Source organism: Lissotriton vulgaris, chromosome 7 (assembly GCF_964263255.1).
Source record: "Lissotriton vulgaris chromosome 7, aLisVul1.2, whole genome shotgun sequence".
In the NCBI taxonomy this organism is placed as follows: domain Eukaryota; kingdom Metazoa; phylum Chordata; class Amphibia; order Caudata; family Salamandridae; genus Lissotriton; species Lissotriton vulgaris.
The window spans coordinates 126,099,170-126,114,442 of NC_141695.1; positions in this window are offsets into that span (position 1 = coordinate 126,099,170).

The window sequence follows — 15,273 nt, forward strand, 5'->3', positions numbered from 1 at the left end:
AAATTATCTCCCTATTCCCTAGCTGTCGCTAACACCAGTTAGCGACAGCTAGTAGGAGATAGCGACCATCTTGGGCCCCACTTTGCATGTCAGTGATATTTATCACTAATGACATGCAAAGTGGGCCTGCCAAGATGTTAGTGACTGAAAACAGTAATACCAAGGTTTATTTGCGGTAAAAATCGCCGCAGCTCAGTGGTACATTTTTGTCTCTAACCAAGCAATAGCGATAATTATCGCTATTGCTTGGTAATATGCCCCAAGATTTTCAGCTCTGTTTACAACCGTGCTTGTTAAACCAGAAGGGCTGGTCTCCAGTGCTCCATTTTTTACAAAGAAATATTGCTCACAAGAGTAACAACAAATGTAACCAGGACAGTCCTTCAAATAGGTTGGAGTTTTTAATGCCCATATTCTAAATACAGCTTTTCTTGCAGATACAGCGCAAGAACTGACTAGACAAGACCTACAAATGACTTAATCTTTGAATATAGTACAGTGATTTCCTTATTTGGCCAAATAAGATTAGATAAAGTGATGAGCAAGTCGTGTGGTGATCACACCGATGCAGCTATTTCTAATCCTGTATGGATCATGTATACTGGATCCTTGTTTTATGCTCAGCACGTTATTCCAATTAAGTCGCTAGTATCATGTAACTCTTCTTCAACATATGTCACTTCTAATAGTAGTGCTGCTATATTATTGAACCTGGAAACATGTAACACTCTTAGTCTGATGATTTGAGCTCTTATAACTTTATAACATATGTAGTTTACTGGGTCCCTATGCTGACAATTTTAAAAACTGGTAAGATTATTTATATGTAGAAAAGGGCTGTGTTAGTTCCTGTCTGCAAAAAAACCAAAATTTGAATGCCCCATCAAATTTTCATCTGCTCCCAATGATAAGCTCATATATGAAAGTATTTAAAAAAATTCTGCTGCTGGGACTCTGAGTGGATTGACAATAAGTAAATAATCTTTCACTCTCAGCAGGCTTTCATGCCTGGATAAACAGACTGCATGCACATGGTGATTCATGTAGTTCAGACTGTGATGGTTCTCCAAAATGTGCACTTGTGTCTTTCTCTATGACATGTGAGGATACAAATAGATCCTTATTGAGGTAAAATAAAAGCACATCTGTGTCATTGCAAAGCTTAATCTATCCCCTTTTACAAAGACCTGGTTTGGACTTAAGTGGTATTTGCTAGTTGAGTCTTTTTTATCTAACATTAAAGCATATGAAGATTATCTAAAGGTAGTGATTTTTACTTTTAAATGAAGGGAACATTGAATAGGTACTAAGCTGTTTTGGAATTTGGGGCCGATTTTAAACTGTTTACTATTTTTGTTCTTATTTCTTATCCCAATAATTTTTAACTGACGTTAGTTGTCGGTTTTTACATTAACACTTACACACCTGTAAGAAATAGTTGTCTTCTTTTCATTAATTGGCATTTGGGATGAATTGAACTGAGTCAAAATATAGATGAATAGGTGGATGACTGGGTGCATGTAAGGATGAGTGAATAAGCACGGAAGTCATGTATTCAGCAGTTAGTGTTACACTTTGAAGATCTGAGAGTTTCAGAGGTCCTACTCTTCTGGGAATAAACAAAACCTGCTAATTAACTAAATTTTACTGTGCACAAGATGGCTACTGAGGTTCTGTGACTTTACAAGATTTAAGAATTGCAAATCTTATGCTATCTCTGAACGGATACGAAGAAAGCCTAGGGCATATCAAGGTATTGAACCATGCCTTCAAAGCAGCACTATGCAGCACATCAATATTCAAGATCAGTTATACTGCAGTGTGATAACAAAACACACAGCAAAGGAAAACACATGAAGGAAAATCGGCTCTCCTATAACAGCACACCAGTGGGCCGAAACATGGAGTGTCAATTAATAGCATCACTGTACAGGTGGCCATGTTAGTTAAATAATGTGCGGCTGGCAAAAACCTGAAACCAGTGTTTATGCTAGTTAACCAGTGGGTAGCAAACTAATGTATCATTTGTGCCAGTCACCCTCTCAAATACCCCGCACCCTCATATAACCTCTTTGAAGCATACAATGTATATCAGTTAACATGCACTTACACTAACAAAATGAACAGGCTTCATGTCAGGAGCGGGGTTATTAATTTGGGACAGGGGTACCCCTAACAACCCAATACATCACTCTAGTTAGGTTAAAACACAGTTTCAGGCTGACTGCAAAGGGAAATGTTTGTAGAAGATGGAAGACAGGCAGGTATCTGACATTATAGAGAACTTACATGCTCTAATCGTGTGATTGCTTGTGTTCAGTTCAGCATGCTTTACTGATGGAACAATGGTCATCACCCTTGGTAAAATCCGGTAATTAGTTATCTTGTTAAATCAGTTGACTGCTTAGCAATCCTGCTGTGTGGGAATAACTGGAGGTAATAGGAGGAGGAGTTGGCCCCCAAGAATGTCCTTTGGGGGCCAACTACCCTCTTGTGGGATTGCTAAGACATCTTCGGATGTCATTCCCCCCTTTCTCCACCACTCTGCAAACACGCGCCCTAGCAGACTGCTGGATGGGGGATGAAGTCCAATTTACTCCGGAGGGACTTTAGGGGCCAAGAATCCCTACTGATACCTCCTGTAAGTCCTATGCAGTAGAATTCCCGAGTGCTGGTCAGAGGCCCCGCACTCTTTTTCCACCACTCTGCAAACACAACTACTAGTTAAAGTAGTGTTTGCAAAGTAATAGGGTTTGCATTTGCGAGAGTTACAGCTATTAGCATTGTAAATATAAACCTATTATAATAATATTTTTTGGAGTGGAGTGGATGCACGTTGTGTGTAGTGGAATGAGGTTGTAAGTTGTACAGTGAAATTATCTGGATAGAATGGATAAGGTATTTATTTTATAGGAATTATGTAGAGGGGGGTTATGTGTTATGGAGTGTAATTATGTGGCATGGTATTTTGTGTGGTGGAGTGGTAACCTCAGGTTTAGTCTTCCTAGTTTCCATAGAAGCTCAACTATGACCTCAGTGAGACAAAAAAAGAAGGAATTTCTAAGGAAAACTTGTGGACCTAATCAGAGGTATGAGCTGGGCCACTGGAATTATGTGACTGTTTGGCTGCACCGAATTTCGCACAATTATACATTTTCCACATTAGCCACATAATTCATCATCTGCTCCCTAATTTGGAGGTTTGAACAAAAAAAGCCATGTTACTAGCTCAAAGGCGTCATGTGTTACAGCAATGTGGAAAGCCCTTTGCAAATCTTGAATGATCATGTATTACTTATTGCAAAATGTGGGTGTTACACTGGTACAAATGGTGCACAAACCTCTCTTCTTTTGGTGCCTCTGTTGCCTCCTTCTGCATTTCTCTTGCTTCTTTCTGCACCTTTCTTCCTCCTGTTGCATCTCACTGTCTTTCTGCACTTTACTTGCCTTTTTCTGTATTTCTCTTGCCCCCTTTTACACCTCACTTGCCTATTTCAGCACCTCTGTTCCTTTTTTCCATATATCACTTGCTTCTTTCTGCACCTCCTTTGCTCTTTCTGTACCTCTCTTGCCTCGTTCTGTACCTCATTTGCCTCTTTCTGCACTTCTCTGGCTTCTTTCACTACCTTTCTTTCTCTTTCTGCACCTCACTCTCTTCCTTCTGCACCTCTCTTGCCTACTTCTGCACCTCAACTGCCTCTTTATTTACTCCTTTTGCTCGTTCTGCACCCCTCTTGAAATCCTTGCATCTTTCAGCACTTCTCTAGACTCGTTCTGTACTTCTCTTGCTTCTTTCTGCAGCCCTCTTGCATTTCTTGCATCTTTCTGCACCCCTCTCCGCACGTTTTGCACCTCTCTTGCCTCTTTCTGTACCCCTGTTCCATCTTTCAGCACATTTCCTGACTATTTTCTGTAATTCTCTTGCCTCTTTCAGTATCTCTGTTGCTTTTTTATGCCCTTCTCTTGCTCTTTCTGCACACTTTGCACCTCTTTAAGCACCCATGTTGCTTTTTTCTGCACTCATTTCTTTCTTTCTGCACCCCTTCTACCTCTTTTGCACCTCTGTTGGTACTTTCTGCAGTGCTCTTGCTCATCCTGGACCCTTTGGACCTCTTCCAGCACCTCTTTTGCCTTTTTGGGTACCCCTTTTGCCTCTGTTACTTCTTTCAGCAATTCTCTATACTCATTCTACTGTTTTCTTTCTTATTTCAGCACTGCTCTTGCTTGTTTCTGAATCTCACTTGCCACTTTTTGCACTTCTCTTGCCTCTTTCTTCTTTATGCGGAGCAGGTCCTTGGTGGCGGCAAGCCACACTAAGGGTTGCTGTACCCAATGTTAAAGTTGCAGATAGTGGAACTCCTCTTAGAGTGCAAATTGTCTCATGCATTCTTGAAAGGTAAGAATCTCACCTTTGTGAAACAGGTGGGAAATCATGAGACAGCCTCCCTCCCGCCATGCCTCGAAGGCTCCCAATTGGAGCGCAGGGGGGTAAGCAGCATTAAAATGTATGGGCACATAGGGAGATGGAAAGTCAGTCAACTGTAACCTCCCAGTGAGAGTATCCCAAACCCGCAGCAGGGTAGATGCAGCTGTACTGATGTAGGAGTTGGGTGGGCTGTCATGTTTGGGTTTCCACAACAGATCCCATATGGTTCGGCAAGTGATCTGTCTATTTGAAGCCAGTGTTTCTCCGAGGCGACCAGCGACCATTCTGTGATTACTCAAAACTATGACACCCTGCAATATCCCTGAAAATCTGGTAGTACCAAACCCCCTCTTTGTGTGGCCTTGTGAGCAGACAATAGGGCAAGCGGGCCCTCCCTCCCAGCCAGCTGAATTTATGGATCATTTGTCACAGCTCCCTGAAGAGACCTTTTCCCATTGGAATGGGTAGCTACTGAAAGAGGTAAAGCAAGTGGGGGATATCGTTCATCTGGATAACGTTAATCCGGCCCAGCCAGGAGATGTATGAAGCACTTCACTTGCCTAAGCTACTTTTTAGTTGGCGACGAAGGGGAGGGAAGTTGGCCTTGTAGAGATCTGAGATACGGGAGTGAGCTTAACACCCATGTAGGTAATCTCTTTATTTGTGCATCTGAATGATGGCACTTTCTCTACTTGTCACCACTCTTCTTAAGATAGGGTCAGATTAAGTAAGAAGGATTTGGTCAAGTTAATCTTAAATCCTGCAACCTTTTCAAATAGGGCAAGCTGCCCCTGAATAGCCGGAAGAGAAGTCACTAGCTCCGTGGCCGGCAGAAGCACGTCATCGGCAAGGAGCAATATCTTATGATCTTCTAAGCTAAACCGCACCCCTGGTATATCCGGGTTAGCTTTATTTTTATGCGCTAGGGGTTCAATGCTTGAGGCGAAAAGAAGGGGGGACAATGGGCACACCTGCCTCATCCAACATGCTAAACCAAAGGAGAGCGAAGCAACATCATTGACCAAGACCCAAGATCTAGGAGAGTGATAGTTAGTGCAAATCATTTTCAATAAAAGTCTCATTGAATCCAAAGCGCTGAAGCATTCAAAACAAAAAGGTCCACTCTGCGCGGTCAAAGGCTTTCTCCATGACTAGCGAGAGAAGAGCCACTGGTATGTCTTTCTTCTGAGCTTCCTCAATTATATGGATGATGCGCTGCAAATTATCATGGGTCTGTCGCCCTTTATTAAAGCCTGATTGGGTTGGGTCAATAAGGCCAGGGAGCACAGATTTGAGGCGAGTAGCCAAGATTTTGGAATACATTTTGGTGTCTAGATTCAGAAGGGCGATCGGGTGGTAAGAAAAACAGGCTGGAGGATCCTTCCCCAACTTAGGGATTACTGCCACAGCTGCCTCTCCCATAAATGGGATGACCTGATGTGTAGAAGCAATGACATTGAATATAGTTAAAAAGGGGGCAAATTCTGGTGCAAAAGTGCAATAAAAATGTGCCGTAAACCCATCTGGTGCTTTTTGTGGTTTAAGTGCGTCAATTGCCTTCTGCACTTCCTCAGGGGAAATGGGTTGAGCTAAGTCTTCATTAATGGTAGCCGGGACCTGTGGGAGCTTCAAAGAGTCCAGGAATCCCTCTTGGTCTTGCGCCCGTGGGAGTTCTGAGGTGTAGAGAGTACGCTAGAATTTTTCAAAGGGTTGCACTTTTCCCTCCGCTGTCTTTTCTGAGACCCCTGCATCATCTATGATAAGTTTTATGTATTCCCTTTCCTGTTTGGCTTGTAACTGATGTACGAGAAGGGATCCCACATAGTTGCCTCCCTGGTATCTCTTGGCCTGTAAGCGTAAGATGTTTTTTTCTACACTGTTAGTGTAGATGGCCTGCAGCTTCCTTTAATGGCAGTAACTTTCCTTAGCGCTGGGGTGCTAGTCTTATGCACCATATCTACAGATTGCAGTTCCTGTTCCAACATGAGAATCTCCTCTTGCTGTTTCGGTTTCAGGGTAGTGGCCAATTCAATGCATTTTTCCCGAACTACCACTTTGCAAGCGTACCAGGTGGTGGCATGAGAGGTAATCTCGGTGTGATTTTGCTCAAATAAATCTTTAATGGTATGCCTAATTTTGCTGCGCTGCAGTCTGTCCCTGCATAGAAAGTGGGGTAAGTACTAACGCAAATGTTTTGGATGTGAGTTCTGTTGCAGGGATTCTTTCCTACACAAAACTGTGCATAGAGACTTGGAACCTCAGTGAATTAGGGTGTGCCAAAACTCAACTTATTAGCCAAAATCCCCTACCAGACTAGCAATCAGTGTCACATTGGTTCTTCCATGCTCCCAATGATTAGACAACCCACAGCATGAACATAGAACACCTCAGGTAACATGGAACACATGAACACTCTTTCGTTATACTAACATTCCAGACCAGAACAAGGAGTAAATGAAGACAAGTGCAAGTTTGAAATATTTATTTCTAATGCCATGTTCTCAGGTGCAGTATCTTAGCTAATACAAGCAAACATATTATAAGCAACAAGGTTATCAGCATAGTTACTATTTCATAAAATACAAAGGGTGAAAGCATGTTAAAATGCTAACGGGAAGAAGTCTAAATAGCACCTCAGTCTTACCCTCCTTTGCTAGTATATTATATTATATCTACAGAAGGTCTCTTTGGGTTTTAGGAGGGCGGCCCCATACTACTGGTCTTAGTAGAAAGAGATCACATCATCTTCTACACCAGCTCTCTGCATGTGGATATTCATCAAGTTTGTTTGCATGCTCTGCGCAGTGCATTATTAAACGCGCCAAAACCAGAGATGGCCACAGCTGCATATGTGTTATGTCTAAGACGTGCGCTGATCAGACCGAACAACAACCACTGTGTTGAAATATCCTTGAAGGCCTCGGTACTCACTGTTCAGACATAGCTCACCAAGCAAAGCTGATACTATAGGAAAACATATTATTCTTGTGTGAAGCAAAATAATCTACTAGGCTCAAAGCATTAATACCAATATGTCCCATGAGCAGAAGCAGCAGAAAGGAAAAATTGCGTTTTAACCTTCTAATAAGCTCATGCTAACTTAACACAGTGTGAAGGCAAAGCCTATCTCCATAACACCCTCCCTTGATCCGAGCACGGTTAAGATAAGATACGATAAGATAAGGGGCAAATTTAGGAATGCAGAGTTCAAGAACAACAGTCAGAACAAGTCTCCAATTTGCACAAGGGCAGAGGAAAAAACATTTGAAAAAAAACTTCATAGCTCCTCAATACATCAAAGTCAAAAAAATGTAGCCTTTGGACATAGTGAAGTCAATAGGTCTGGGACAAAAAAATTGATGAAAAAGTAAAAAAAATATCCGATGTCCAATAAGTGGCGTCGGTCATGGAAAAGAGACAGAAGATATATCTCATCCTAACAATGAATATGCAAAATATGCAGCAACAGCCTTCAACAGGAGGTCACTGTTCTCATCCGAAAATAATTCGGTCATCCAATTTAACAAAGGGAAAGAACATACATGTTCCTCAATTACTGGAGCCCCTAGTACCATCAGAGGACAACTCAGTGGGTTTTCAAGGAAGCTGCGTGCCAAGAAATCTTGCGCCGATTCGAACACATTCCAACGACCCAATACTCCATGCATCGCTGCAAAGGCCATAATCCCTCCATCAGAACAAAGCAATTCATGAGCAACTAAGGGGCTCATAGGTTGATTATAATCTGCATCGAGAGACACTGAATTGCAGAGACACAAATCCAGGGCCCATTCGAAGTCGCAACTAAGGCAATGAAAGACAGGCAGGACACATGTAAAGTAGAAAAATCGAAACGATAATCCATAAGCTCGGTAACCGAGGCACAATAACAACAAAAACAAACATGAAAAACAAGAAAAGGGAGCAGGGTAGAAACACCCTGACCCCTAGGTCTGCTCAGGGGTGCCACAAGGACCCACAGGGCCCAAAAAAGCATTTATTTTTTAAAAATCGGCCTAAATCGCACTGGGTGCGCAAATCCAGTGCTTTGTTGGATTGAAGCCCCTGGGTGGGCCAGGTCCCGGGGCAGTGAAAAAAAAGTATGGAGGTCCCCGAACACCCCACACTGCCCCGGGTAATGCCACCTCCCTCAGGCTTGATTAATTAGTTGCAGGGGGACACGCAGCTCCCCAGAAGCCCCGGGGACTACCACCCCTGGGGCTAATTGTAAAGAGTGGGGGGCCTCTAAGGTCCCCCAAGCCCTGGGGACCACCACCCTCAAGGGCTTTCATTCATTATTTATGGGGGCGCACAGCCCCCCACTGCCTCTGGTAACACCCCCCTACTCCAGGGCTTTTAAAAAAACAAGTAAACCTGTGTGGGTGGGCTCAAGACCCCGACACACCCCAGGGACCACCACGTCCCCGGGGCAATAATATTGAAATTTGGGGACGCTCTGCTGTTAATATTAAAAATCACTGCTGGATCCCTGTGCTCGTGACCTTCACTTGAGCTAATCTCTGCTGCGAAAACCTCTCGCGGAACCCGCTTCGCGGGTCCTGCTTCATGGGGGGTATTGTGTGCTCTCTACGGACTCTGTCCGAGACTTGGATTGTGGATTGTGGGTGTTAAGGAAGCTGACAGGGTTGCGAGCGTGTAGAGGGTCGGGATTACGAGTCCCAGGAGCGCCCGCCAGCCAGGATTGCCAGCACCTGGGCCGCTCTCCCTGCCTGCTCCTCCCCGCCCTTCGTGCTCGTAAGCGCCAGCCTCCAGCAACTATTTGGGACGCTCTGCTGTTAATATTAAAAATCACTGCTGGATCCCTGTGCTCGTGACCTTCACTTGAGCTAATCTCTGCTGCTCAAACCTTTCGCGGAACCCGCTTCGTGGGTCCCGCTTCATGGGGGGTACTGTGTGCTCTCTACGGACTCTGCCCGAGACTTGGATTGTGGATTGTGGGTGTTAAGGAAGCTGACAGGGCTGCGAGCGTGTAGCGGGTCGGGACTACGAGTCCCAGAAGCGCCCGCCAGCCAGGATTGCCAGCACCTGGGCCGCTCTCCCTGCCTGCTCCTCCCCACCCTTCTAGGTACCTATAATTGTTCTCCCCCAGTTCCGCAGTGCGGGAGCGCGCAGGAGCGACCGGGAGAAGCCCGGGACAAGGGTGGGCCCATCTGTGGCCGTCCGGGGCCGACAGAGGCCGGGTCGGGCCACCCCCCTTTCATTTTGTTTCATTTTACTGTATGTATACTGTTATTACTGGTATCTGGTTTAGGCAGATTGTTGGGTAAAGACAGCTCGTATAATTGGTTGTGCTCTATATTGTCCTATTAACTCAGGTTTGCTAGAAGGGTAGTCTAGTTTACCAAAATGCCCCTACGTTCAGGCAAGGAAAGGCAGGTTCAAGTTTCCACCACAAATGGAGTCTTTACAGGCACAATCGACCAATTTCTTAAACTTACCACCTGTATTTTGGAAAAAGAAAGTGCATTAGCAGAAAAACGCTTATCGCTTGACCTGGTCACGGATAAGCGTTCTTCATTAGGGAAAATCCGCGAGGTTGTTTCCCCGGTTTCCCTAACACAACTGACTAGCATTTCTACCAACGCTACCAATGATATAGAAGTAGAAACCGTACCCGCCAGCCAAAACTTGGTGTTAGAGGGGGGTGTTATTGATATTTCCCAAGACTCTACATCGGAAGGCAGTTCCCTATACCATAACTTACTTAACATTGAGACTGGTCTTTCAGACTCTCCTAATATTATTTCAAGCCCCGAGCAAGAAACTCTATCTCCAAATCCTGAGTGCACGCCTGCACACAAACCTAGTAAAAGGAAAAGGGAAGATTCGACTCAGAAGGGGGGCAATAAAAAGGTCCTGAGAACCAACAATACATCTCCTCTACTGACTACTACATCAGCCCTATTTAATCCCCCAGCAAAAAACTAAATTATAGGAAATTATGTAGAAGGCATCCTTTTAGATAAAATAGAATTATTGATTAAATCTCTTCTCCTGCCACTATTTGAACGGACTAGGTTATTAAATGATAAGATGGATATCTTGGAATCACTAGTAAGAGAAAACATAGCAACAACGAAAAAGACCAAATTGTCCACTGCCCCCACGGGGTCAGATCCAACACATTCCCAGAAAAATCTTTTGAGTAATGGGGATAAGGGGAATAAGGCCAAACCTGTACCTTCTTCTTTGAGAGCCCCCCAGCAGAAACCTGTCTTTGACAAAAACAAGCAGATCTCTGCGAACGCAATATCACAAAAGGTAGATATTGTTTCTAATCTACAGCCCACTCTTAGAAAATCACCCAAATCTTCCCGTCAAATTGACCAAAATATACGGACTAGGAAAAAATCTCCACCTAGAAAACAATGCGTGAATCTCCCCCCTGAGTCATTACCCTATACCATAATTTTAACTGGAGTGGCCCCATTGGGAGAGGGTAAGAGGGAAACTCACAGAGACTTATATAACAAAAGTAACTTTTTGGTTAAACAAGAATCGACCTCTCCCCCCAATGTCCAAAACAGAAATCCTTAATGTCAGGAGGGTGTATTGGGAGGGATTCAGTAAGAAAGATCTTGAGGGGGATTGTGTGGTTATTAGCTTTAGGGAGTCATGGGTAGCTGATTTTATCCGCAGAGAACCAAGATTTGGAAGATTGGGTGACGTCCAAACCTTGTCCTTGCACTACTTCTACCCTAAACTCAACTTAGCGAGAGACCAATCACACCAAAATCATTCCATCCAAAACTATAGATCTAGAGATAGATATTTTCCAGAAACACCTATCTATCCAATGTTCTTGCCCCACCTTTCAAATCGTTTTGCACCATTATTGGGGCTGGATGGAGTTGACTGACTCAATAATGGGTCTCTAGATTACAGGCTGTCCAGATTGTCCACCGGAGTAACATCTCCACACTCTTTAAATCTACAGGTGTTAGATAGCTCCACCGAAAACCAATCATGAATACAGTAGATATGCTGAAGGATCAGTTGAGAAATGCCCCCCTAGGTATAGAACTGACGGATGAATACACAAGCAACTCCCCAATGCAAGAGGGAAGTTAGCTTACCTGACAAGACACCAGTAGCACCTGCAAATACACTTAAGATATTATCCTGGAATAATGCAAGGTAGAAGGGGAAATTGGATGAGACTGATTGGGGGTCTTTTGTAGAACAATTTGATATAATTGTATTCCAAGAAAGCTGGTCAGTCGACGCTATATATCGACTCGGTTATTTGCATTTTTACAAACCAGCATACAAAGGACCGAAGGGTCGCCCGTCTGAGGGTCTTGTTATTTGGATTAGACAATCTCTAGGTTATAAGATCTATGAACTGCCTACCTTAAGTACTGACATTCAGGGGCTACAATTTAGCAGTGTAAATAATCAAGATTTTTTCCTAATCAATATATATGCAAGGGGGCCACCAGGAGGGAAGATACCTAAAACTGCTGAGGATCTAGATCCCCTATTGAATAACATTGGTAGAGATAAGTGTGTAATGATGGCTGGGGATTTTAATTGTACGTTTGAACCTATACCCACTCTGGATGACGGGTGTTATGGCGAAGCAGATCAGCTATGGAATATCCCTAGCATGGCCATCCCACCTGTTAAAAAGGTTACTGAGGCCGTTATGCAATGGCTTGGTCTATGTTTGGAGTGGGATTTGAGAGCTTCTAATGGGAGGACTAAGTCCGATCTGGCGGGAAATGTTACTTTTGATAATGGTTACAGTACTATCCGCATAGACTATTTTTTAATTAAGACGGAGTATTGGAGTCTATTAGAGGACATGGAAATAATTGTAAGACCGGAAAGTGACCACAATCCCTTATCAATAAACCTGAAAGCAAACAGTGGCCTACTTAGAAACAATGCAACAAACTATACCACAGCCGAGACAGTCCTTACAAATGACTGTCGTAGGGTACGCTGGGTTAGGTCTCTGGAAGATCCTGGTATCATTGATAATATATCAGTAGAAGTTTCAGCAGCGACCAAGAAGGCAAAGCCACTACTGGATGATGTGGGGTCACTGGAGCAAATTGGCGTAATCCATGAGTCCCTTTTTGCCAAAATCAAAACCTTTTTTATTAAGCCAGGTAGTGGAAAAAAAACTGGTATGATTCACTTAGGAGCTAAATGGTATGACAAGTCCTGCCGTAAAGCACATAGTTCGCTGATAGCTGTCATCAAAACCAGGGTAACAATGGATAATAAAATAGAGAGGGCAAAGTACAAGAATGCGCTAAAACAAGCAAAAACAGCCTGGGATGATCAACGCTGGCTAGATCTATATGAGGCTAGCCTCTCTACCAACCAGTTAAAATTTTGGCAGGTAGTGAAGTGGGGAGGGACAGGGGACCTGCAAGCCCCAGTTAATCATGTTACAGCCGAGATCTGAGTTGAGCATTTCTCGGCCCAGTTCAGCGGTATGGAAATGGGAATCCATATTACAGGGGAGAGTATCCGGTCTCCGACACTTGCTGCTTTTTGTGATCACATAGTCTTTAAGGAATCTGAGACAGTAAACGCCTTAAAGCAGGTCCAAAATGGTAAAGCCCCCGGTATGGACTGTGTTCCAGCGGATCTTTTTAAGTATGACATGGAAAATTGGGTCCCCTACATAACTATTCTGGCTAATGCTATAGCTAAAGGCGTTAGAATTCCAGATTCCTGGAAAGGAGCCGAGATCCTACCTGTGTATAAAAAAGGTGACAAGAATAATGCGGGAAATTACCGCCCCATTAGCCTTATTGACGCTCTGCAGAAGGTAATCACTAGAATGTTGTAGGGCAGAATTCAGTCTTGGATGACCGATGAAAATATTCTGTCCCCACTGCAGGCTGGTTTTAGGGATAATATAAGCACAGTCGACCAAGTGCTTAGATTTGTTATGATCTATTGGAAGACTGTGTATTTAGGCGGAGAAACAATATACGCAGCGTTCGTGGATCTTAAATCTGCGTTCGATCTGGTCCTGAGAGAAAAGATGTGGGCAGCGCTAAGGAGAATGGGAATACCATCTGATCTACTCGAGTTTACCATCAGGCTACATGAACAAAATTTTGCCAGAGTAAGATGGGGCAGCCAGGGCCAGGTGACAGAATCCTTCCCAGTGACTCGAGGAGTGAGGCAGGGGTGTATCCTGGCACCAACCCTGTTCTTACTCTTCATTAATCAAGTAGTTCAGTTTCTCTCAGCTATATCGACAGATGCGCCAGTCTTGGGTGGGACCAGATTTCCCCTTTTAATTTTTGCCGATAATACCCTAATCTTGGCAAAAACGCAAGTGGGTCTCCAGACAGCTAAAATACATTTGTGGACTGTTGTAGTCTAAATGACCTCGAAATTAACGTTTCAAAGACAAAATATATGGTTCTGACCAAGAACAAACCATTGAGGGGTCATTTAACCTAGAATGGTACTATTTTGGATTAAGTAGAGGTAATGACGTACTTAGGGGTAGTAATAGACTACAGGCTACGCTGGAAGGAACAGATCAAGGCACTCAGCCTAAAATTTGCCCGTCTATCAGGGTGTCTTGTGAAAGAACAGCGTTGTTCCCAGACAAAAAGAGTTTTGCCGGCGCTTAAAATCTATAATGCAAAAATTAGCTCTGCCATACTTTATGGCTCAGATTTATGGGGAAATGTAGATATAGCTGTCTTGGATAAAATCCAGAATAAGTTTCTTCGTAGTTTGGCAAGTCTCCCGCTATCAACACCATCACTTCCCCTTACGTTAGATATGGGCTGTCAATCCATTAAACATCATGCCCAATATAGGATGGTTGCTTTATGGAGACGTATCTGGTCCACTCCGGAATTATCTATGTTTGCCACGGAGATTCTGGATGTGAGATCGTTACAAGGGGTAGGGAATATATCCTGGTTCAAATCAATAAAGACTACACTTTTTAGTATGGGTATATTTTCCCGTCGAAAAAAGAATTTAAACTCTTATTCTGGGCCACAGTAAAAGAAGAACTGGTCTTGCTCTCACAGAAACCTAATTTGACAGGTGCATTCCTGATCCACAAAGTGGTTCCGCACATTGAGACCTATTGGGAAACCATTACAAAAAGTACTGATAGGAAACTGTATCATCAATTTCGAGTTGGGACGTTGCCATTAAGGGAATTTACAAATAAGTGGCACAACCTACCGTCTTTGTACTGTCCCTGGTGTAGTGTGCAAAGGGAATCTTTAGGCCATTTTCTTTTTGCATGCCCAGCATATTGTGCACCGCGCCGGAAATGGCTAAAACCAATATGCAGAAGGATCAACACACGAGTGTGTGAAGAAACGCTGTTAATTCTAAGATTCAATACAGCAGAATGGTTGGCCATAGGTATGGCAAAATATCTTGGATGGGCTTGGACCATCAGAGCCAGGTGTTTACAAGGTGATAAATGATAATTGAGATATACTAAAATTTATGCTCACTTGAAGGATCTTTTATATTCTTATTAACTGGGAAAAACGTCTTTCTACGTTATTTAATTGACTTTTTTAAACGGATATGTGATTGTCTGTATTGTATTTTTAAGATCTGTATTTATGTGTTGTACTTTTGTATATATTTTATTTGCTTGTCTTTTATAAAGAAAACTTCAAAATAAAGACGTTAAAAACTGAACTGAAATTTGGGGGTCTGTTATGAACCCCTGTAGACCACCACCCCCTGGGGCTGTGCATTGGTGTTCAGAGGCCATGCCCCTTTTTACATCTCTCTGCAACACAGCTCTGTGGCTCTTACTGGATGTACCTGGTGGGCTAGTTGGACCCCAGGGACCCTCAGGATTCATT